General features: G+C 44.8%; 2 long non-coding RNA genes across 3 annotated transcripts; both read left to right on the forward strand.

Moving 5' to 3' along the window:
- The first annotated feature begins 220 nt into the window (after positions 1-220).
- On the forward strand, positions 221-6730 carry LOC136571102 (uncharacterized). The gene is made up of 3 exons (XR_010785638.1): positions 221-252; positions 5737-5805; positions 6666-6730. It is a non-coding gene; the product is annotated as an uncharacterized lncRNA (long non-coding RNA).
- Positions 6731-7452: 722 nt separating this feature from the next.
- LOC136571107 (uncharacterized) lies at positions 7453-20313 on the forward strand. Of its 2 annotated transcripts, XR_010785641.1 has the most exons (3): positions 7453-8202; positions 19566-19630; positions 20250-20313. It is a non-coding gene; the product is annotated as an uncharacterized lncRNA (long non-coding RNA). The 2 variants fall into 2 exon arrangements; XR_010785640.1 differs by lacking the exons at positions 19566-19630; positions 20250-20313 and adding an exon at positions 10637-11882.
- The last annotated feature ends 5291 nt before the right edge of the window (positions 20314-25604 follow it).

A 25604-nucleotide genomic window follows, 5' to 3' on the forward strand; every position in this document is an offset into this window, starting at 1 on the left:
TTAAAATCTCTGGATGTGTAACATGTATTTAAAAATAGGTGTGAAAAAGAGGTTGCATCAGGTACCTTGGGCTGCTCTGAACATCGCTCTTGGAGGCTATTTTTCTTACCGAGCTGAGGAATTCTTGGTTTTTTTGGCAGAGAGAGGAAAACAGAGCTGGCCCGGTGGATGGAGAAGATGGGGATTAGAGTATCAGAATCAGAACTCATGGAACACCAGTTTGCCAACTTGCCACCAGCACCTCAGACTCAGGTTGGCATCCTGGCTTTTTATGGTCCAGCTTCACAAACTTTTTGCTCTGGATCCCACTTCCCATCCCCAGCACAGGGCCTCAGTAATTCACAAATATATCCTACGTCTCACCTGTGACCCTCTGTAGGGAGCTGTGCAATATAACTGCATCCTTACAGCACTGCTTGCTTCATGGAAGTTGTTCAAACACTTCTGCCCTTGTAACATGAGGCAGCTGTTGGGCACAGCAATCTCATTCCTAAACACTGAAATTGAACAGCATTTGAGTAATTAAAAGGCAGTATTTTTGGTGCTTAATTGTAGCCTGGTGTTGCTATGGAAAATAAAGAGCTGTGCCTTCCCTTCCCCCCTGGTTCCCAAAGAGGAAATTGAAAGCCGTTGATGTATTTATCTCTGCGATATAAAGCAAGAAAATTCACAAATAAAATGGCTTTTAGTGTTGTGGTACACAAAATAAGAAAGCACACTGTAAATTAATTATTCTCTATAGACGACATAATTATGAGATTGAGATGAGCTTTGACCTTTGCTGCATCCATTTGCATAATGCAGCACACAGTACCACGCCATTGTGGATTTTTCATCATTGCCTTGTGCTGCTACTGATAGTGAAATGTGTTCACTTCAAATACTGCATTGTGTGAATTTTAATTGCAAACATCCTCTTCATGTTAAATGTTGGACTAAAGTAGCGCTGAGTACAATTTATCTCTTAATACCCACTGGCTTCTGGTATCTAAAAGACAACCAGGACGGGAACTGGATATTGAGAGCACAGGATATTGATCATTAGAAGGCCATAGAAATATTATGCTTAACTGGGGAAATTCCTGCAGAATAAGATGTTGGCCCTAATTTTCACTGATTTCACTAAAGAGGCTTTTTTTTTTCTCCAAATCCAAAAGAGGAGCACAGTTATACTTTCAGGAATTAATCTCCTTGTTATGTACATGACTGACTTTGGAAGAGGTGGGTTAAATGATGGAGTTATTAATCAGCATGTGCAGACAAAATGAAAACAGTTGAGAAATATTCTTTATTAGTAGGATACCTTAGATACAGGTAGTAAAATGGTGTGCTGGGCTGGCTGCTTGGCAAATAGCCAGAATGGACAGATGGTTTTTCATTATCTGTTATATGGAAATAGTAGGTTTGTAACAGTGTGTTTTGTGTTGATGCTTATTCATCTGTGAGAGAGTCATTTTCAGGCTGCTTGTCCAGGAAACATTCTACATCTTCCTTTGCATCTGCAGAACAGCTGCTTTAGCTAGGATTGTCATTGTTCAATTTCTGCGAAGCTGCAGGCTGTCCTAATGTCTTCCTAAAGCCAAAGAAATGAGTATAAAAGAGGATTTTGGGGCTGGGATCCAGGGTTTACTGTCTATGAGCCTTCTTTGTTTTGCTGTGTAAAATCTTACTCCATGCTCACTCTATTCCTGCTAATATATGATGTCAACAATTAGCACAGAAAAAACAGTTTCTCTTGGTAACAGTTTACAAATGGTGGGGGATACGTTGAGTTTAGGTAGTCATGCAACCCGTATGTTTGCTGAAAAGGAACATTGTAAGCAATAAGGCTTACAATGGTATAATATCTTAATAGCAAATAGTTGGTTACTCAGGTGGTTACTCTGGAGAAGGTGGTATAAAATCTTAATAGCAAATAGTTGGTTACTCAGGTGGTTACTCTGGATTGGTGGCTGGGGATTTCACATCTGCAGGACATAAAAATTAGAAGTTGTAAATTACAGTGTCTGTTTAAAACCCTCAATATGGAAGTTGTACTAGGTAAGGTGCAGAGTTCAGATCTTTTAGGCAATCAATATTTAATTTCTCACATGCCAATAATGCTGGTATTTTTGTCCAATTCTGCCACCCCTTGCTGTTGACTTGCACTCCTTGCAATAGCTCTTGGGGGCATAAACCCATGTCACAAGCTTGGAGAGAAGCTGTGGAACAGTCCCATGGTTGCCTCATGTTTATGGTGTTTACAGGGGCTGGAGCAAACTCAGGATGAATCTCTCTGAAGCACACACAGGTATCCCATGTGTGGGGCAACACCACTCCTTAGACAGTGTTTTTCACTTTGCAACTTCATCCTGGTGTTAATTCTGTGAGAGGCACTGAAGATGAAGAGGAATATTTTTCACATGACCATGCAGTAATGTCAATGTGTTTGTTTTTTTTCAAAACATCCCTCAATATGAGTGCATTCTATTTGCTAAAAATCAGAAAAAGGTCTGCAGCATGATCATTTCACTTTATCCTGTTTTTCTGGATAATTTCAACACGAGGTTATCCTGACGTAAAATTTTCTCTAATGTGGTGATTTTTCAGACAAAGATTTTTAAGTCACAAGAACACTCTAGTACTATTTTCCAAATGGTAAATAAGTGTAGATGATGAAATAATCGAGGTCAGAGTCAAGGGTTTTTTCCCATTTTGGGAAGGTTTAACCTTATTCCACCTGCAGACTGTGCGTTTCAGTGGATGTTGCTCTTGAGAAGCAACGGTCACTATTCTGACCTGAGCTTTTCTATCTGTTGGATAAAATTATCTCCTTTGTCTTGGCTCAGCAAGGAATTTTAATTTTTCTGTGAACCTTTCTCTTGTGTTCAGAGTTTCATTATTTCCATCTTTCCATTACAGTGAGCATGTCCTTCCACCTCTTAACTTGGTCAAGGCTCAGCTTGTAAGGATGTGGAATGAAACATTCAATCATGCACACCTTACATCTTAGCATAAAACGACCTTTTTCCTATGAAATCTTTTGAAAATTCTTGGGAATAATTTTCAAAATTTGAAATAGAAGAAAGAGCCAGTAACACAATATCATTTAATCATTTAATATGGTTTATGTATTAGGGTTTGACTCTTAGCCAGAGATATTTTTATTGGCAGCCTGGCAGCTCCACTGTGGAACTGTGTGCAGGTCAATTCCCTTGAGAAGGATGGGTAAATCAGCTCCTGGGAGATGGGCACTGCCTGGCCCCGATGCTGCAGCATGCTTGGGGTCAGGCTGGCTGGCTGACTGTCTAATAATAGTGTGTAATAACATAATTAAATACTCTTTTTATTTGCTGATAAATAAGATTTTTCAAGTTAACTCTGTTTCATCAGTGACCTGCCTGACTTTAGCCTGAGCTTTCCAGTTCCTGCTTTTCTTATTTTCTCTCCTGTCCTTCTGAGAGGAAGTGATGGTGGCTGGAAGTGCGCGGCCAGGGGGGCCAGGCCACCACAGCACCCCTGCACACTCAGCCTTGGAGATCTGGTCAGGAATCTGCTGCTGGGTCCCAGCCTTCCAGTGCAGAGCCTGGCCATGCTGCCATCACTGTGCTACACCAGGGAGTTCTCATCTGTTGGGTCCAACTCAAAAGCAGCCTTCATTTTCAAGAGGAATTCTTTGTGGGGGATGCTGTGAGGAATGTGGTGTTTACACTCACCTGACACTGGCAGTAGAGTAGAACAACTCCTGACTGATTTGGCAATGAAGACCTCGTTTTTCCTTCACTAAACCTGCCCTAGCCAAATTCACAGGCTGGTGATAGCTGTCTCTACAGTGGAAAATATTTATTCACTTTATTGACAATTTAATAGACTTGGTCAAGCTTTGTTGTTTAGTTTCTATTGATCCTGAGACACATGGGGCTACTTTTGCTTCCTAAGGGATTAAACTGGCAAGCACTTAGAATCAGATTTGGGGAAGGTGGGTGCAGAAAACTTTCTAATTCACTTCTGAAAAGCAGAGTAATAATTAATATTTCAGATAGAAATGAAAGCATTTAACAAAATATGTGAAGTTTTTATTATGTGGGTTTTTTTTTTTTTAAATCCTGGATAAATGAAATGAGGCTTTTGGAGATAGCATGAGCTGGATTTTCTATTGAGTTTGATAACCTCTGATTCTGCTCTCCTTTCTCTTTCTGGTGCAACTTGTAGCGAACTTATTAGGTCAAAGTATAATTTTGTAAGAATTATTTTTCAATTTGAGCCTTTCCCACTTGATGTTGGGGAGGGAGGGGAATGGAGAAAAAATAGCTACTTTCACAAATAGAATTGTGTCGTGAACGGCGGGAGAAATGCGACACACCATATGCGTGAATAGCAAATCCCGAAGTTTATTGAAAACTCACACATATTTATATTGGTGTTAATGAAGCTTATACATATTGCAAAAGCTGAGCTCATTATTGGTTAAGCACACTTAGATCAACCACACCTACTTCTATCTTCTAACAATTATTTTGCTTCTATGTTTGCATTCTTCTAACTTTTCTACCTAAGATATCTACATTTTCTGGCAAGCGATTTTCTCCCCCGTCTTCCCGTTTCAGAGAAGGTCACTGTGACCTTTGTCAGTGATTGGACACTGGTTGCTTAGTTCTCAGCTTGTTTCTCCTATCCTTATCCATCGGTATCACATCGAAATGTCCTTTCTCAGCTAACCAATTATCCAAAAAGCTCTCTACAGAATTGGAATTTCATACTGATGATTTGACCCTTTCTAAGATTTCACTGAGCACTGGGTCTGCTTGAAACTGAGGGGACTACTCATGACTGAGGTATGAAAACTACATTTCATTCCCTGGATTAGGAGTTTTCTCTTGCCCACAAGGAAGTTAAGGGGAAAAAAAAAGAGAAATGGGTTTAAAATTTCCTGTGCTATTTTCAGTTTGCTCACCTTTCTGGAGGAGATACCTTAGCAACTGTAGGACATCTGAAAAACTTTGAACTGTGTCTTTATGTTTGAGGCTCTGTTGAGCGTTGCTTTTGTTATGATGTTCTTGTGTCAGTACTTTGAACTTAGCCAAGCAATGTTGGTATCAGCAGTGACTCTGATAAAGCTATGCCTTTCTCATTAATCATGCATTCTTCATGAAACAGAGAATATATTTCCCTGTGTTTTTTATAACCTGATGAGTCTAAGACTGAATGAAGTCAATGCCAAGCAGCTCTAAAGCAAAACACTGGGTTTTAATGTCTTTCAATGTAGGTTATGAACAAGGAAATAGACCTTTATTCTTAAATTTCAGCTACCTTTAATTACTTACTCTATGCATATTCCAATTCAGATTGATGAATGTTGAACCAAAAGCAGACCTAAAAGAGTTAATTGAAATTCTCCTAATTCAGAGGCAAACTGTTTTTATAGATTTGTTTTGAGGGGTTTTTTGGTAAGGAAATGGCAAGTATTTATTCATCCAGCTCCCTCCACATTTCCCACCATCATTATTCCCAGGGATCCCTGCAGGGATAAGTGGTCTCTGACCCGCACCAGGGTGAGCTGCAGGAGCCTTGCAGCCATGCCTGTGATTTCTCACAGTGGCACAACAACTGCAACAGCACAGAGACGTTTTGCTAAAAGCTCCTACTGTTCCCAACACGTTATTATACAGGCAGAATAAAATGCTTTCTTAAGGACCAACTACATTTTTTGTGTGCCTGAAAGGTCACATTTGTTTGGGGTTTTTTTCTCTTGTTTAGGTGAGAGATAAACAAGTGAAAAGGAAACTCAGAGGAAATGTTGAAAATAGCAGCTGGCAGTACTTCTGTGTGAGTATCTCCATTTACACCTCACCTTGCTCTTAGAGACCTTTGAACACTATTTAAAATGAATTTTGATAGGTGGTGGCTGCTGACTATCTGCATTTCTTCTGCACTTGTTTTCTGTGCTTGTTTGGCATCACTGCTGAATGTCACCAATAAGGAAATTGATGAGGAAGAGTTGAGGAACCAAAACCCGTTCTTTTTTAATCCCTCTCTGTTATGCTTCCCATCCCAGGTTTTGTTGTTGTTTTTGTTTTTGGTTGTTTTTTCAACTTCATTCTGCACCCCGTTCTTACTTTTCTTCCTGTGTCCTCTCTGCTGCCCCTCCCTCTTTCTGCCTCTCTCTTGTGACTGCAGGGCTGGGGAGGAACTTCTGGGGGCTGCCCCCCATTCTTGTTGCAGCAGAATCCCTTTTGGGGGAGATGTACTCATGGAAAGGGCTTGAATAAAGCACCACTCTGCTGTCCAGGGCAGTTTGATTCCTTCTGTGCCTTCTTTGGGGGTGAGGAAGTAAGGCTGAGGGAGAGGGGCTGGAGACTTGGGGGCTCTGATGGCATTTGGGGCACCGCAATGTCCCTAGGAGGGAGAGCCAGGCTGTAGCCATGATATTTTCTGAAAAATCCTCTCCTTAGCATTTTTTCTCCTGAGAGGCCTCAGGAACAAAATGTAAACAATGATTATCTGCTGCTGTGGAATGCAACAGGTGCATCTGTGATTGGTCTCATGTGGTTGTTTCTAATTCATGGCCAATCACATCCAGCTGGCTCGGACTCTCTGTCCGAGACACAAGCCTTTGTGAAATCATTTTTCTTTTTCTATTCTTAGCTAGCCTTCTGCTGAAATCCTTTCTTCTATTCTTTTAATAGAATATAGATCATAAAATAATAAATCAAGCCTTCTGAAACATGGAGTCAACTCCTCGTCTCTTCCCTCATCCTAAGACTCCTGTGAACACGGTCACACCAGGCTGTGATGGAGGAGCAGGTGAGTGGGGAATGAGGGGGGGTCATGCTGGGTTACCCTGCCCCAGAGGGACCAAAAGCTGCCAGAAAATTCACACGGAGGGGTGGGTGTAGAACACCAAAACCTGTCAAGTTTTTCGTTTTTATAGGTGTGGGCAAAGAATTGGAATTTATCTCTAAAACCATTTGGAAAGAATGATTTGGAAATAATCTATCCATTCTATTGTATACAGGAATGCAGGAAACTCTGACTAGAGATGCGTAGTCGTTTTGAAACCAATGTTATAACGTTTTTACCTAGGAATAAACCAATCAAGTGCCCTTAAACTGTAGGAACAGCTGCTGGGGCTGAAGGGAATCAATCCAAAATCAATCTCCGGCAGCTTCGGTCTCCGTTCCCTGCCTGCCCCAAGGCGCGTCCAGCCCGGCCCGGGCGGGGGACGGTGCTGCCACCTTGTGGGCACAGAGCGGTGCTGTGCACAGAGGGGAGCGGTGAAGCACAGCGAGGAGTGCAAAGGGGCGCGGCCGGGCTTGAGGGGCCGCCGTGCGGGGCAGTGGCTGGGAAGAACGACAGCGGCGGGGCCGGTTTCGGCGGGCGGTGGAGGCGCAGAGGGGACAGAGCTCCCGTTTCAAGATGGCGAAGCGCCCGCGTACCAGGATCCTGCGTGAGCCGGGTCGGGCTCCAGCCGCACTCAAGATGGCGGCCGCGGCAGGACTCCGGCAGAGGCGTCTCCGCCGCTCCCTGCCGCGATTCGTGGGGTTCCGGTGCCGCTAACCCCGCCAACCGTTTTCTCCCGCCGGGAAAAGCAGCAGAAAATGGCGCTGAGAGCACGGGATCGGCGTCGGGACCGGGTTGAGGCAGCCAGCAAGAGAAACGCCTGTGTGAGGAGCGGGGGATGCTTAAGGGTACCACAACAAAGATGGCGGCTCGGCCGGGAGTGGCTTCTGCCAGTACCAAAGATTGCCGAGAGGAAATCCAGGAGAAACGGCTGCTGGCATCCTGGGCTTGCCAGGCAGGTTTTGTACTTGATTGCAAGGCAGTTTTCCTGCCTCTGCTGAGGGTGAAAATTGGAAAGGGGAGACAAAAAAGGGTCACTTTTACGCCACACCCAAGATGGCGGCTGAGGGCTGCACTCACTTGCCCTTCCAATGATGGCGGCAGTGTGCTCATGCGCCTTGGGTAGGGCGAAGAGAGGGCGGTACAGGAAATACCCCGCTCCGTCTGATGGTAAGAGTGCTTTCTCCTGGGTCTGGGCGGCATTGAGGTCGCAACGAGTTCCAGATTATCCTTGTGCCTCTCCTGTTGTGACTAAGTCGGTGTTCCCTGAGTGGCTGCAGCTCCCTGCGTGTGGAGGGAAGAAGCCTGTGCTGGAGAATGGGAGGAAGGTCCCTGCTGGTTTCTGTGTCCTCGGTGGGCACAGAACTCTGGCCAGATGGCTTGGTGAGTATTGAAAATGTGAAAAATCCGTATTTTGTGAGTGGCTTTTCGCAAATATTAAAATGAATATGTGTTGTGTTAAAAAGTAATGCTGTATTAATTCTCTTCAATAGCGTGCTAAATATAGTTTTAGGTTATAACAAAATGTTAAAATAGAAACTATGTTATGTAGGAGACTTTTTTTAAAGAAAGGACTTGCAGTGAGATAGCAGCTACAGGACACCTAAATCTTTCAGAGAAAAAGAATTTATTGCTCTCTTATTAGAAGAAACGAACTTCTTCCTGCCTCGAAGGCGCTGTTAGGATTCAGAGGAAGAAGTTGATGATGACCAGACAGAATCCTGTGTCTGAATGGAATTTATTCCTCATGTATGAGATGTATGAATATGCAACAGGCTGTTGTTTTTAAGGGTTAATCCTTTGTTAACGGGGGTCCTTTTTCGGGCTTATGCTGCCCAGAAAAAGGTACCCGGACTGTCTGTAACTCTTTGTCTCTATTGTCTCATATTGTCCTAATTTAATTTGTCCAAATTATTATTACTCGGATTGTATTACTATTTTTATAAGCATGTAATTACTGGTAAACTTTTAAAATTTTAAAAACAAGTGATTGGCGTTTTTCACAGGATCACTCCTGCTTCCTTTTCACTGAATTGTTGTAATGAGTCGTCAGCTTTTAGCCAGCCTCAGTTCCGTTTCTTTTTCATGAATCTTTTTGGTTGTTTCGATCCTTGTTGTGGTGTGTTTTATGTTTGTTCAGTTTTCCCCCCATTGTTCTCTCAGAAGGTCCTGCCCTGTTACCAGTTTGTGTCAATCCCCAAACCCCTCCCCAGTTGTCTTGGTTACTAAATGTATCTTTCTTGTCCCCCACCCCTGGCTGCCTGCCTGTCACTTGACACCCCTGCCTCTTTTTCTAGATAGTTCGGGCCAGGGTGTCGGGTGATTGGGTTAGGGGCCAGGGTCCCTCCCACAACTGTGTTTGATTGGTTCTCCGATTATGCCAATCCTTAGTGTATCCTTCTCTGATTTGCTATCTTTGACCCCCCCACCCTCTGTAAAACCCGAGGTTTTCTTGCCTCGAGGCTCTCAGCTCGTTCTCCACGTTTTCCCTACCAATAAAACCACCCTCCCTGAAGAAACTGAGAGTCGCCTCTTCATTTCATCCTGCGACTTCGGAGCTCTCTACTGCGGCCACTCGTCCGTAAGCCTGTCATCGCTAGGCACCGGGCCCTGACTTCGTGTTGGGGAAGTGCCTTCCTGGCTGGAGGTTGGCTGGACACTTATCTAGCCTGGGCGTTTTACTTTCCACTGGCCACCGCTCCAGATCCTGAACTTGCCAAACCCTTAATTTGCTAAATTAACCCTGAGAAGGTTCCACAAGCCAATGCTGAGGGGATTGGGGATTGGATAGTTAGGATCTTATGGCCTTTCAAGGGTTGGGTTCACCCCCTAATTTTGGTGCCAAGGGAAACTCCAAGTTAACACAGATCAAAATAGGAAACAGTTCCCTCATCAAAGTCAGCTTTCCAAACCTCTGTTCAGGACCCAAAAGAAATGGGAATGCCCTTGGCAAAAAAGGGCATTTTGAGACAAAGCAAGCTTAAAATGCCTGTAAGCAGGAAATCCAGGAGAAAAGGCTGCTGGCATCCTGGGCTTGCCAGGCAGGTTTTGTACTTGATTGCAAGGCAGTTTTCCTGCCTCTGCATGGGGTGGCACCTGCATCCCACTGGAAAGGGGAGAGAAATAATTCCCCTCATTCCCTGGCCCAGCCCTGGAGTGGGAGCAGCTTGCCCTTATCCTGGAGTTCTCCTGCTCCTGCCCAGCATCCCTCTGGTACCCTCATGTGCTTCCCAAGCTCCCAGCACTGATGGATCTAAACAAGGAGAACAATCCCTGTTCCTTCTCTTCTCCATCCTTCATGTTCCTGGGCCCTGCATCTCCCTGGTTATTCCATGTCTGACTCCTCATCTCCATCCCACCTTCTCCCTGGTCACATCTGAGCCTGAGATGTGTTTAGCAGCAAATCCATTCCTTTAAAGGAAGCCCAGTGCAAAGAGCATCCAGCTGCAGGTAAGTCTTCCTGCATTTCATTTTTCTCTGTCCAGTTTTGGAGGGTTTCTCTCCGTGCTTTCCTGTGACCCAGATGTGTCCCTTCCTTTGTCCAGATCCAGTGCCAAAAGATTGAACAACTGCTGAGTGGGGTCTGGGATGAGAATGGTTCTGCTAAAATGAGGGAAAGAATGCTAGAAGAAAAATTAGCTTCCTTTGAATGTCTGGAATAAAAGCACTGGGAAAGGGCACTTTTTAATTCAATTTGGTTCCACCTCCCCTTTTTTTATGGCTCATACTCCATGGTGAGCAATCTAAGCCAAAAGATGAAATGCAGGAGGCTTTGATTCTGCAGTGAGCTTAACTTCCCTTTTCTCCTCTCTTTCAGGACAGGGAGATCCACTGAAGTTGTCCTGGCCTTGCCAAGGTGTTTGAGCTGCCAAACCCAAACTGGTCCTGATGATGGAGGACTTAAGAAATTACTCAATCCAGCTAAATGCTTTAAAAAGGGAGATGGTTTGGTTATAGAAATATTTCTGCCTGAGACTGGGAAGAGATTGGGAAGAGTTAAACCCCCCAGTTCTGCATAACAGCACAAGGATTTTTTAATTCTTTGCCTTTTTTTCCCTTCCTTTGAATGGGTTTGTTTGTTTCCCCTTGGAGACTGCACACACAATAGGCAGATTTTTCAAGTAAGCCGTTTTTTCCCACTTTTAGTCTTCAATGGAGCCCAGGTGGCAATTGTTTGCTGCTTGGTTTCTGCCTTCCCTTTCCTGCCTACAGCTTAAGTCCTTTCTCTCCTTCCTGCTTTTTGGCCATCACTGGTCATGCAGATGATGCTGATGCAGATGGCTGATAAATAATTATCAAACAGCTTGGGAATGGTCTGTATCAGTAACATTAAAAGATGCAGTATATGGACCATCAAGCAATGAATTTAGCAACAGTTGGATAGTAACTAATCACCTTTCCTTTGAAGCCCTCTTCATAGCATATTTCCTTGTAAAGGGAAAGCATTTGGTTTTTCTTTTAAAAAATACTACAAATCACCAACAGCCAGCTTAAGTGAGCATGGCAGACTGACAAAGACATGGTAATGTTTTTTCTTTTAAATCCCTCACAAGCCCATCCCGTACTGGGGAGGCAGCTCAGCGAGTTTCAGCCCACAGCTGCCATCCTGTGCTCATGGAGAGCAACCTCTCCAGCTGTCCCAGCCTCAGGAAAGCACAGAAGAGGGCTTTACACAGATCAGGGATTAAGCTAGACCCAGGTTGGGCTCAGCTCAGTCACCGTGGCACTGTTAGAAGCCTTAAACCCTTTTTCTATCGGATTGATTGATGGTGGTTGTGGTGCAGCCACTGTGTTGCTGTCAATGTGTTCCCCTGCAGCCTAGCCTGACATGGTGAGCAGGGCTTGGGGTTCTGCCTCATGTGTTAAACATCAAACCAGAAGATAAAACAACAGCTAAAAGCCCTGCCCTGCCATGTGCCTCACTCTGCACCACTGCTATGAGAGGAGGGTGAGAGACCCAGTCAGTTTTAGCTCTGTAAAGCAGCTGCAGAGCAGTGATGAGTGCCTGAATCACATCCCCTGCAGCCATCAGGGGAGTGAGTGCAGGGAAAAGGGCAGAGAAAGGGAAATAAAAAAACAACAGAGCCACCAAGACTGGAGGATGTGAGGATGAATCCAAAACTATGCTCTCCAAGAACTGAAAGAACACATTTCTTAAAACAAGACATCCAAACAGGAATGAGGGACTTGCACTCTTTCCAGATCTTGCCAGCACCATAACTCATTAAAAAAAAAAAAAAAAAAGTCATCTGTGGAAGTGGGATGCTCCTTTAAGCCTGGCAGAGACTTTCTCCAGCACCACAAACCACCCTTCCTGCTGCTCTTCCTTTACCACTCAGGGCTGAGCCATGGAGACCTGCTTCTTTAGTGTGTGTATTTCAGGTTTTTTTTAAAACCAAGAAAAAAATCAATATCATATTTTAAAAAGAACCCCCAGAGCTTTGGGGAAAGTGGGCATAAATGTCAAACGAAACACAAAGAAAGACTGAGCTACTAAGGGATCTTAGAGCAGCAGTGGTGGGGTGGGAGGGAAGAAATACAGCAGACAAATTTAACACCATTTAGGAGGGTTTATGCACAGTATTTTCATTGCAAGCAGCATTTAGAAGTGACAATTTAGTGATTTATCATATCCCAGCACACTCCTTCCCTGTCAAAGTGATAGGCAGAACCAGCAGAGCAGCTCTGAACACACTGTTCACTACAAGGCACCACCAACAAATCCAGAACAGCTCTACCCTTGGCCAACCCTGTCCCCTTGGGCCTTCTGAGAAGCTGGGATTAGGAGAAGGCCATGCAGGGGAACAGTGTTTCAAATGTCAAAGGCTTTAAAAATATACAAGGATAGGAAAGAACATTTCAGGGTTTTTTTCAGCTGATAGTTTCGGAATTTACTTGGAATAAGCTTCTTCCCCAAGAGGGATTTCAATTCTACACATGCACAAAGAGGAGAAAACATTAATGCAGTGTTGAGACAGCTGTGTGCTGTGAGCAGTGGTTTTAAGGTAAGGCCCTTGTATATCTGGGAGGGTGAAACCTCTGTGTTCAACCCTCTGGGATCATCACTTGGGCTTCCTGTGCTTCTCAAGCTCTCAAAGTAAAATTGACTTACCAAACTCATCTTTGTCTCAATCCTAATCCCTGCATCATCCTTCAGGTGTATTTCCTCACAATGAAATTGGAGTAGAAAATGCTTTAGGAGATGCTTTGCAGCCCCTTCTTCCCCAAAGGCCCAATCTGCTTTAATTTTTAGGAATGCTGTTCAAGCACAAGGTTTGGATGCAGCCAGTGAGACTCACATTTCAGAAGGACCATCAATGGTCTGATAAAGACACAGCACTTTCAAGCAGGCTGCTGGGACTGAGGAGGATATTTGAAAGCTGTTGACATGCAGTTCTAGCAGAAGTGCAAAATGAAATGTAATGTAGTAGAAGTGGAAAATGAAATGCTGTTAGACAAGGCTGCTGCCCAAATTGGCTCTGCCTGGATCCACCTGGCCTGCAGCACAGCCTTCTCCCTTTCTCCTCCCTGCCCTCTGCTCAGCACCAACCCAAACCTGGGCTATTTCAATTCCTGTCAGACACAGAGCAGCTGATGGGCAGCAAATGCAGCCTTCCCAAAGTGGCTGCCCATGGCCTGGCCTGCAGGGCAGAGTTCAGGGAGGAGGTGGCAGCTTCCTCAGTGACTTTTCATGTCCTCTCTCTGCCATGCAGACACTGGCATGCATGGCACGGCTCTGTTTTGGCAGCCGGTCCCTTGGCAGGGCTGGGTGAGCACAGGGTGAGTACAGGGTGAACTCTCTGCTCCTTGCTGTGACACCTGGGCTGGCAGGGATGACACAGTGACCTCGGCCAGCCGATGCTGCCTGTGCCATCACCTGGCACTGACGTGTTTGATGAAAATCCTTTTGCTGGGATTTTTCTCCTGAGAAGCCTCAGAACGGAAATGGAACCGGTAACAATCTGCTGGCTGTGGAGTGTGGGCTGGAGATGGTTTAGCAACAGGGGCATCTTGGATTGGTCTCCTGTGCATTGTTTCTACTTGATGACCAATCATGGTCCAGCTGTGTCGGGGCTGTGAGCAGTCCCAGGTTTTTATTATTCATTCCTTTCCAGCTTTCTGATGTCTCCTTGCTCTTTTAGTATAGTTCTACTATCTCATTTTCTTTTAATATAATAGAGATGATAAAATAATATTTCAGCCTTCTGAAAGGTGGAGTCAAGATTCTCGTCTCTTCCCTTGTCTTGGGGACCCTCAAACACCACCACAATCAGTGGCCGAGCGGGTTTGTGCGAGCCTCTCAGTAACCCTCGGCTGGTCCCGAGTCGGCAGACACCGGGGGGGCAGCCCCGACACGGCCGAGAGAGGGAAGACACTCTCTGTGCCCCGAGGGTGCTGAGGGCACCTGGGCTGGGGGGAGACACTCTCTGTGCCCCGCGGGTGCTGAGGGCACCTGGGCTGGGGGTAGACACTCTCTGTGCCCCGAGGGTGCTGAGGGCACCTGGGCTGGGGGGAGACACTCTCTGTGTGTGCCCCGAGGGTGCTGAGGGCACCTGGGCTGGGCCCCTGTGCAGCACAAGAGACACCAGAGACAGCGGTAGATGATAAAGGGCCGACTCTTAGCAGGGGTTAATCCAAGGTTTTATTAGGAGTCCCAAAGGAGCTCCTGCACCTCAGGGGCCTCCTGCCGAGAGCCCCGGGAGATGTGTCAAGGTCACCTTTAAAGGGAGGTGGAAACCAAAAGTAGATAACATCTTACCAACCATTAAGTGACCCTAAGGGATGGATGCTGGGGGATCCAGACATACAGGACAGCGTATGGGGCAAGGTTTGGGGGGCTGACCCCTGGCCTCTGGCTCATCACTCGACGACTTGGACCGAAACTTCTGCATGGAGGGGATGGGAGGCTGAGTGATTGACAGAGAGGCAGGGTGGGGGTTTGGGGATGATCTCATCCCGGGAGAGGGATAACACAGGTAGAAGGAGGGGGGTACAGTTTGGGTTAAACCATTTGGGAAAAATATGGGGATACAAAACAAAATGACTTCAAAGTATTACAAAGTATAAAAATGCACTACAGCAGGTTTGGGCAGCACCAAATAAAACGTAATAAAATGCTTTAAAAATAAAAAAATTAAAAATAAAAATTATATAAAATTTAAAAAAACAAAATTAATCTAAAATAAATGAAAAACAAAATAAAAACTGTAAAGTGCTGTAAAGTGCTAAAAGTACCTAAAAGATAGTGCCGTAATGCAAGACCCTCAAACACCACCACAATCACCAGCTTGAGTTGGTCTGGGCAGCACTAAATAAAAAAAACTAAAAACCTTTAAAAATAGAAAACTTAAAAATAAAAAATAAAATTTAATAAATTAAATCAAATCTTTTAAAATAGAAATTTAAAAATAAAAATTTAATAAAAAATAAAATAAAAAATAAAATAAATGCTTTAAAAATAGAAAAATAAAAAATAAAATTAAAAAATAAAATTAAAGCTCTAAAAATAAAAAAAAATAAATATACAAAATAAATAAAAAATAAAAATAAAAAATAAATCCTTTAAAAATAGAAAAATAAAAACTAAAATAAAATATAAGATTAAAAAATTAAAATAAAAAGCTTTAGAAATAGAAAAATTAAAACTAGTAAGTAAATAAAAAATAAAATTAAAAAAATAAAATAAAAGCCTTTACATATAGAAAAATTAAAACTAACTAAATAAAAAATAGAAAAATAAAATAAAAGCTTTAAAAATAGAAAAATTAAAACTAAAAAATAAAATTAAAAAATAAAATAGCTTTAAAAATAGAAAAATTAAAAATAATAAGTAAATAAAAAATAAAATTAAAAAAATAAAAATGCTTTAAAAATATATAAATTAAAAATAAAAATTAAGTAAAATTAAAAAAACAAAATTAATTTAAAATAAATGAAAAACAAAATAAAAACTGTAAAGTGCTGTAAAGTGCTGTAATCGTTCCATAAAAGGTAGTGCCGTAATGCAAGACCCTCAAATACCACCACAATCACCAGCTTGAGTTGGTCTGGGCAGCACTAAATAAAAAAAACTAAAAACCTTTAAAAATAGAAAAATTAAAAATAAAAAATAAAATTAGAAAAATACAGAAAGCTTTAAAAATAGAAAAATAAAAAATAAAATTAAAAAATAAAATTAAAGCTTTAAAAATAGAAAAAAGAAAAATAAAATTTAAATAAAAAATAAAAATAAAAAATAAATGCTTTAAAAATAGAAAAATTAAAAATAATAAGTAAATAAAATTTTTAAAATAAAATAAAAAGCTTTAAAAATAGAAAAATTTAAAATAAAATAAAAATTTAAAATAAAAAAAAATTAAAAAATTAAAATAGATTTAAAATAAACTAAAAACAAAATAAAAACCGTAAAGTGCTGTAAAGTATCATAAAAGTTCCATAAAGGGTAGTGCCGTAAAGCGCGACTGTCGTAAAACTGCCGTAAAGCGCGACCGTCGCAAAAGGTGCCGTAAAGCGTGACTGTCGTAAAAGGTGCCGTAAAGCGCGACCGTCGCAAAACTGCCGTAAAGCGCGACTGTCGTAAAACTCGACTGTCGCAAAGGGGGCCGTAAAGCGCGACTGTCGTAAAAGGTGCCGTAAAGCGCGACTGTCGTAAAACTGTCGTAAAGCGCGACTGTCGTAAAAGGTGTCGTAAAGCGCGACTGTCGCAAAAAATGCCGTAAAGCGCGACTGTCGTAAAAGGTGCCGTAAAGCGCGACTGCCGTAAAATTGTGCCATATAGGCTGGCAGGGCCGTGGCAGTCACGGAATGCCGCACAAGATCGCGACGGCCTCCCGAGTGGGCGTGACCGGGACAGGGCGCCGTGTCGACGAGCTGACGTCATTAGGCGGCACTCTGCCTACAGTGCGCCGGTCCAGACGGCAGGGGGCGCTGTGCCTGCAGTGCGCCGATGCAGACGGCAGGGGGCGCTGTGCCTGCAGTGCGCCAAAGCAGACGGCAGGGGGCGCTGTATAAATAGAGTATTAAGTACAAACTATCTAGAAGAAGAAATAAAAGCTCTATGTCACCTGCAGCTGTAGAAAATTTCAGGCTCCCATGGAGGAAATAGTTTTCCTAAAATCATTACCGTTTTGGGGTTTTTTGCACTCCCCGGTAGCCTGAACGTTTCTACTGCTGCTTTTTTATTCTAAAGCTAGAATGGAAATCCAAGATTAGAAATACAGGGAAAGAAAGAGAGAAAGAAAGAAAGAGAGAGAGAAAGAAAGAGAAAGAAAGAAAGAAAGAAAGAAAGAAAGAAAGAAAGAAAGAAAGAAAGAAAGAAAGAAAGAAAGAAAGAAAGAAAGAAAGAAAGAGACAGAAAGAAAGAAAGAGAGAGAGAAAGAAATAGAGACAGAAAGAAAGAGACAGAAAGAAAGAAAGAGAGAGAGAAAGAAATAGAGACAGAAAGAGAGAGACAGAAAGAGAGAGAGAAAGAGAGCGAGAGAAAGAAATAAAGAGAGAGAGAAAGAAATAGAGACAGAAAGAGAGAGACAGAAAGAGAGAGAGAAAGAGAGCGAGAGAAAGAAATAAAGAGAGAGAGAAAGAAATAGAGACAGAAAGAGAGAGACAGAAAGAGAGCGAGAGAAAAAAATAAAGAGAGAGAGAAAGAAATAGAGACAGAAAGAAAGAGACAGAAAGAGAGCGAGAGAAAGAAATAAAGAGAGAGAGAAAGAAATAGAGAAAGACAGACAGAAAGAAAGAAAGAGAGAGACAGGAAGAGAGCGAGAGAAAGAAAGAAAGAGAGAGAGAAAGAAATAGAGAAAGACAGAAAGAAAGAGAGAGGCAGGAAGAGAGCGAGAGAAAGAAAGAGAGAGAGAACTAGAGAAAGACAGACAGAAAGAAAGAGAGAGGCAGGAAGAGAGCGAGAGAAAGAAAGAGAGAGAGAGAGAAAGAAATAGAGAAAGACAGACGGAAAGAGAGAGAAAGAGAGCGAAAGAAAGAGAGAGAAAGAAATAGAGACAGAAAGAGAGCGAGAGAAAGAAAGAGAGAAAGAAATAGAGACAGAAAGAAGGAGACAGAAAGAGAGCGAGAGAAAGAAAGAAAGAGAGAAAGAAATAGAGAGACAGAAAGAAAGAGAGAGAAAGAGAGAGAGAGACAGAAAGAAAGAAAGAGAGAGAGAGACAGAAAGAAAGAAAGAGAGACAGAAAGAAATAGAGAAAGGGAGACAGAGAAAGACAGAAAGAAAGAAAGAGAGAAAGAAAGAAAAGGAAAAAGGAAAGGAAGAAAAAAAAAAGAAGGAAGAGAAAGGAAGAAAAAAAATGAAAAAGGAAAAGGATGAGAGTGAAAAAGAAAGAGCGAAAGTGGAAAAGGGGGTGAAAAACAGAGTGAAAAAAAGAAAAAAGAGTTGGAGTGGAAAAGAAAGGACATTCGGGAGGGGCGGTGCTGCCTAAGGTGCTTCCGCGCCCAGGAGCGAAGGAGCCGTTTGATCCCCCGGCGGGACTGCAGCTCCCGGTGGCGGAAAACAGAGCGGTGGCTGTCAGTCCGAGACTACAACTCCCGGCAGGCCCTGCTGCCGTAAAGCGCGGCATCTGACGCAACGGCCGACACGCCATATGAATGGCTGGCGGGCCGAGGCGGCCGCGCGCCGGGGGAGCGGGCTGGGCGCGGGGAGCTCCCGGCGCCTCTCCCGCGCGGGACGGAGCCGCGGCAGCGACGCTGGAGGGGCGAAGCCTCCGGCCGGCCGCCCGCACGGAGCCAAGCGGCGCGGAAAGGGCGTCCACCCGGTGCCTCGGCCTCGCTCAGCGGTCCCGGTGGCGGGGGCTCAGCTCGGGCGGGGCGCGCTGCCACCCGCCGATGGCGGAGCGCCAGGCGGTGCTTTGCTGCCGCGGACCGGGAGCTGCAGGAGCCGCCCCGGGCGAGCGGCGCCAGGCGCTGCCGCGGTCACTGTGCGGCGGCTGGCGGAGGCGCGGGAGCCGCCGAGCTGCAGCCGTGTCCCTCGGGCTGCTGCCGCTGCTGCGGGCGGGGGCGGACGAGCGGCTGCGCAGGCGGCTCCGCGGCGTGCTCAGCCTTGCGAGCAGAGAGCGCTCGACAGCGCTGGAATGACACGGCTGCTGAGTGCCTCAGTGCTCGTGGCTCTTTCTTCCACGCAAACAGATGGAGCGGCATCGCTGAGCAGTAAAACACAGCGATGGCCCGGAGAATGGCGAGCGCAAGGAGCGCGCGGGCTGGATCCTTCTGCTGGCACAGGTGCGATCCGCAAACTCAGCCCCTTGTGCCCCTACCCTCCCGACCCCCAGGGGAAATGCTCTCCAGCCTCGAGCTGCTGCAAGACAAAACGTGTGATTTGACACTAGGGTCCGGAAAAGGTTTCCGTTTAGATTAGCAAATGCCTCAATTGTTCTTGGTTACATCCTAGGATCGGTTTTAGGCAGTGACTTTATACCGCTTGTCGGATTTTTCTTGTGCAATGGTAAGAAAATAGGCAGGTCTGATACTGGTTTCGCTTTTTTTCTACTTCATGTTCCATGAGCTGCTTTTATCCAAGCAATTGTTTTAAAGTTCTACTGTCGGCGTTTCTGGTTCACTTTTTTTTTTTTCTTTGCAGCACCCGTGACTTTTTTTTTTTTTTTTCTCTAAATCGGCAGCAAATATAGCTGAGTAAAATTACCTTGGTTTTCTTCCTTCTTAAATGTTTTTATTGATAGTCCTATTTGAATATGCAGAACAAGTGGGTATGTCCTGTAATATATCCTAGCTTTTCTTGTTTACAGGGTACTCAGAAAATACTTTTCCCTTAGAGTCCCACTGAAACATTCTCAGTGCAATCTCCGTTAAGGTATGTGTTTACAAATAAGCCACCATCAGCTGAGATGTTTGCCTGTGTACCTTTTCCTGTAATTCAGAGCTTGCGTTCTGTGGTTTTTATGATAAACCTATCAAACTTGCGAAACTGTTTTGCAAGTCTTAATCGTTGAAGGCAGCAAGAAGTGGTTTAAAAGCCTGTTCTTGAGCAGACAAAGGGAAAAAGTGTGAATTTGATGCTGAACTTGTCCTTTTTCATTTGACTTGCCTTGAATGATTTAGGAAGAGAGAGAACTAGAAAAAAGAGAGAAATAGAATTGGTTCTTGGGCCCTCCTAAAATGCTCCCCGTGATTCTGTGTGGAGCCAAAGTGAAGGGTGATGGAACAGAGCCCTGTGCTTTAGAAGGAAATCAATTTCAACCTGATCTCCACCCTGAGTCTCCCTAATTTCTGTTTTTAAAATGCAAACTAAGTTTAGGAAGTGTTGGAAGTTAGTATTTTGGGGAAGAAATGGCAGTTGCACCAACCGTTCCATTTCCCAGAGGCTCTGGGAACGATTCATTTTGTAAGCGCTGTAACTGCAATCGGTTGGTGGTTTGGGGTTGGAATGTGCACTTGCCCTCCTCTAAAGCACTCGTTCATTTGCATTTCAGTGCCAGGAGTCTGGAGAAACTGGAGAAGAGCCCAAGAGACATTTTTCGTCCTGAGATACAAAAGGTAGGAAGTGACTTTTTTTTGTTTGGTTCTTTTTCTTTATGATTTCCTGGAAATAGAAGTAATTAAGTATAGATACTACTGGTTTGTTTCTTCCAGTAGCTAATAATAATAATAATAATAATAATAATAATAATAATAATAATAATAATAATAATAAAATACTACTTAAACTGTCTCTTTATCCATTGAACTGGCCATTTCAAATCCAAACTTCTAAACACAAATAAAACCATCATCCTTGTAGAATCTGTAATAGGAGGGGGCTAAAGATGCTGTTTTTGTTGACAGGATTTATTGGTTCTTGAAGGGCAAGAGGTGAGTACAAGCCTAACTACTTCTTGCTCACAGACCCGTCCGGTGAGTACAGCTTTGTATTTTGATGGGCTTTTGATGACTTCTAAATCAATTGCTCGTTACAGTAAAAAGAAGTAATGTTTTTTTGAACCTGACAGCAAAAATAACTTGAAGCACCAACTTAATAATAATTGATCACCCATCTAAGTTAATGGTTTTATGCTATACTATCAAAGTTTAAAGGTAAATTATCGTGTAGTAGGAGATAGTATAAAATGTATGTTCTGATGTGTAGGATGTATGCAAAGATTAGAGGACCCAAATTGTTATGTCTTCTGTTTGACTGTTTACCAAATAATATTTGGTTTTATTTTCCAGGGATCGGTGAATTTTAAATTTGGAATCCTCTATGCTAAGGATGGTCAGCTTACAGGTGATGAAATGTTCAGTCATGGTGAGTTTTCCACCTTCTCCTTAATTGTTTTGCTCATCTGAAAAAAAAAAAAAAAAAAAAAAAAAAGGTATGTTTATTATTTGTTACCCTGTTCTGTCCGTTTCCTCAGTATTTGCTGGAGCTCTGCTTACCCAAGCTTTGGGTAAAACAAGCTTTGGGTTCCTTCTGTCCCACTGGGTGTTGCCCAGTTTGGTTGCATCGGGTGAAATTCACCCTGAGCCCTTACAGAACCAGCTCAAACCACGTGAGAGCCATTCGCAGCTCTCTCAGGACACCCGGAGGAGGATGGGTGACGTTTCTGAGCATCTGGCAAGTGTACTTCTATCAAAACTCGGCCTGTGTAATTTCTGGGGAAAACCCTTCCGTATCCTGGAGGGTTCCTCAAACTCTGTTGAGGATCCAGTTAGCAGTTGCTCACCTGGATGGTTCTAGCTCCTCAAGTTAACACTTGTACTCCTGCCCTGTAGTTTAGATCTATGGTAGTTTTGTTATTTTGCACGATTTTACGTCTTTGGAAAATAACGTGCGTTTCACTCTTTGGAACCTCTCGGATCATTCTTTGGTGCAGCACCACCTAATGGGACACTTGGCTGCTGTGCTGAAGGGCTTGGTTACTAGGATTGTAAATCCCGGAGAGTTTGTAAGTCTTCTGTCCCCAGGGAGGTATCACGCTTTGTTCACTCTGTTTGTCAGGTGCTGCTTCTCGTCGGAAGTATTAACTTCAAACTGCCCTGTTCTTTTTTTAACTTTTTTTCCTGGTTCTCTCCGTAGGGCAGGGAAGGACTCTCGTATCCTGGTCGTCAGACTCAGCGCTGCCCGAGAAGATACAGAGAGTGTAAAAATCATAAGAAGCAAATAGGACTGCAGAGGAAACAAACTGGAGAGAACAAAAGGTGATATTGTTCTCCTTAGCCTGGATTAGAAACATCCCCTGTGCTTTGATGCCGGTGGCTGCCAGGGGCTCGTTAGGTCTTTTTAGGCAGGTGTAGGTGTTCACTTGTAGGTTCTATTTTTTGGCAAAGGACCATGAGAGAAGTTTATTTCTACATCCAAATAAACATTCATCTTATCTGAACATAACCTGTCATCCCATTTCTGACGTTAAGGACTCCTGTATAAATACTTGGGGAGGTTTTCTTTGTCGTTTCTGAATGGTTCCATTTTGGTTCCATCTACCTGCCGGATACTTGAACGAGTCTGAGGTGGTTTAATTGCATACTGCTTCCTTGAAATTCTGTTGGTCTCTGCTTGGAACCCTTCTTGTAGTGCTTAATGCAAGACTTCTGATGGTGTTTTCTTGCCTGTTTGTGTTTAAGGTCGTGCTCTGATGCATTTACAGAAACCATGGCAGGAGAGAGTCAGCTGCTGGAGAAGAGGAGACAGTATTATCCCTGTGCAGCATAGAACTGCGCTACTGCTGTGTCATCAGCTGTGTCTGCACTGAAAGTAGCCACCTTCACTTGTAGGTAGCTCCTTGGTGCTTTAGGACACGCTGAGGGATTTATTCCTTTTGGGATCCACGATGAGAATTCCCAAGAGAGGTAGTAATAAGGTATGAGACTGGAAAAAAGCCTGTGTCCTTGGAATGTTGTTGTTGTCGTCAAAAGTTAATTTTTCCTTCTTTCTTAGCCAGTAGTCAGCTTTTTGCTTTATTTTTTGTGGGATCAGTACTTGATTGTTTAAAAAATTGCTTCAAAATAACTGCAGTGGCTGGCCACCAGGACCTTGTTCAGATTTGCCTATTTGCTTGTAGCTAAAACGTTTCCATACTGTTTCTCGTTCTATTGAAGAAACTGCTGCCCAGTCAACTAAGAACTGAACATCTATCTGTCTAGGACATGGGGAGAGGATTTAGGTCGTGTCTTTGTTTCCAGAAAAAAGTTCCAGTGTAGTTTCTAACTAGAGGCAAAGGAGGGGTGAAGACTCGGGGCTCTGATGCCGTTGGGGGCACCCCGAGGTGCCCAGGAGAGGGAGCCCCACTGCGGTGCAGGAGCAGGTATGTTATCACGTACTAGAGAGCAAATGATAAATAGAAATAGGAAAATTATAAATATAAAAATATTTTTTAAATCGTTAAAGAAAGCGTTTTTTTTTACTTGCCAGTAGGCAGGGTTTTGATGATAAAAATGATAAATACAAAGAATATGAAGGTAGAAATCTAAGTCTAGAAATATATCATAAATACGTACAGATAAAGTTTAAAACTAGAAGAAAAAATCAGTTGCAGCAGTAGATACGATACATAATATAAATAATACTTTAAATACATGTCTAGAATTTTATAGATATTATAGATAATTATTAATAGATTGCATCAAAAGAAACCATATATATAAATGTGAGTATAACTATACAAAGTATAAAAATATTTCGATACCGTTTAAAAGAAGGTGTTTTCGTGTATTTTTTTGGTTAGAGATGGGGTTTTTATTTGGATTAATAGAAGTATTCTAGAAAGATAAATCTAACTATAGAAAGATACAATCGATAGAGAAAGATATTTCTAAAAACACAACCGAACGACGCCGCCTTCGGGGGAATCGCACGAGCTCGGCCGAAGCAAGGCGAGAGCAGCCGACCCTGACGGCCTCGAGCGAACCGGGGCGAGCGGAGCCGAGGCGCGCCGAAGGCACAGAGCGGCTGGGAGCTGGGCCGAAGCGAGCCGAGCTCTGCCGAAGAGGCGAATGCAGGCGCCAAGAGCCGAGTTGAGGCGACAAGAGCCGACTCGAGCCGAGCGTCTCCGGAGCGAGCCGAGCTCCGCCGAGCGCAGCATCCCGGGCAGGGCGAGGCGCCGGGCCGGGCTCGGGGTGCAGCCGGGGCTCTGGGAGGCTTCCCCGCCTGTCCCTCTCTCTAGCCCTCCTTCCTTCTCCCCGTATTCGCCTTCTCTCGCTCCCTTTCCCCCATTCCCTCTCCCCCCACAAACCCGGCTCCTTCCTGTCCTGTCCCTAGCCCGCTACTCCCTTCTGTTCCCCCTCTCTCCTTCCTCTGCCCAGCCTCCCTGTACCCTCGTCCCGGGCTTTCCCTTCCCGTCCCGCTTTCCTGCGCAGCCCGAGCTCCCTCGCCGCCCTTTCTCATGCCCTGCTCTCGCTCCTCTCTTCCCGTGCCCCCTTTCCTTCTTTGCCCCGCAGCCGCGGGGCTCGGGCTGCCGGAGAATAAAGGCCCGAGGGCCGGAGCCCGGCGGCGCTGGGCCCTTGCAGGAGTCCCCGCGCGGGGCCGGAGGCTCTCGGCGGATCCCCCCGTGCCGCTCAAGCAGCCCGGCCGACAGCGCCGGAGCTGCGGCTTTGCCGGCATCGCGCTGAGAGCGGCCCCCGCCCTGTGCCGGGCCGTCCCCGCCGTCTGTGCCGCTCCCTCTCTCGCTGCCCCCGGCCCGTGACAGCGAGGCTGGGCAGGAACGTCAAGCCTTCTGGGGGCTGCCCCCGCTTTCTTGTTGCAGCAGAATCCCTTGCTGGGGCCATGCACGTGTGGGAAGGGCTTGGGGGAAGCGCTGCGCTGCTGTCCAGGGCAGTCGGATTCGTTCTGAGCCTTCTTTGGGGGTCAGGAAAAGGGGGGGGGGGGGGTGAAGACTCGGGGCTCTGATGCCGTTGGGGGCACCCCGGGGTGCCCAGGAGAGGGAGCCCCACTGCGGTGCAGGAGCAGGTGGGGGGCGGGCGAGGGGCGGGGGTCACGCTGGGTGCCGTCCCCCAGAGGGACCCAAAGCTGCCACCAAATGCACAGGGAGGGGTGAGTGGGTGTAGGATGCTAAAACCTGGCAAGGCGTTCGGTTTTCTAGGTATTGCTAAAGAATAGGAATTGGTCTCTAAACTCAGCTGGGGAGAAACCCTCTCTACGCACTCATTTGTTTCCAGGAATGTAGAAGGTTCCGACTGGAGATGGGTAGTAGTTCTGAAGATATTGCCGTGAGGTTTTGATCTAGGAACGGACCGAGCTGTGCCCTGGAACCCTCAGAACAGCTGCAGGGGCTGAAGGCGATAGAAGGGGCTCTCTGGCACCTTTTGCCTCCGTTCTCTGCCAGCGCCCAAATCGTGTCGCAGTCCCGGAAGAGGCGCTTGTCATCCCGAGAGCCAAAAGGAAGACGTGTAAAATCCCAGCTCTGCCTTGGGTTTCGTGTGGGTTTTGTACTTCGTATTGATGTCATTCCAGAGAGCAAGGAAAGAAGAAATGTGACCGGGTCCCACTATTACTGTGTGAAGGCTTTCTTGAAAGGCTGCTGTATTTCTATTGTCTTTTTCCACTCCAAGCTTGACTTTTCCCTTTGTTTTTCGAGCTCTGCTGCATTGGGTGTCCCAAGGAGGGCGGGGTTCCTCAGCAGGGCTCTTAGGAGGTGGCGCTGATTTTGCTTTTTCTGAAGGCGTCTCAAAGCGTGCTACCAGAATGACAGTTTTGTGCACTGGAAAGCTTTCCCTCAGTGCCATCAGCGCACGTCCGTGTCTGAATTGTGGAAGCAGACGGACTAAGAACAGCCAGCACCCGGAGCAGATGTCTGTTGGCTCTGTGTCTGTGAGAAGCGGGCTGTGTGCTGGACGGGGAGAGGCGCTGTTGGAGA

This window comes from Molothrus aeneus, unplaced genomic scaffold, assembly GCF_037042795.1.
Source record: "Molothrus aeneus isolate 106 unplaced genomic scaffold, BPBGC_Maene_1.0 scaffold_63, whole genome shotgun sequence".
Taxonomy (NCBI): Eukaryota; Metazoa; Chordata; class Aves; order Passeriformes; family Icteridae; genus Molothrus; species Molothrus aeneus.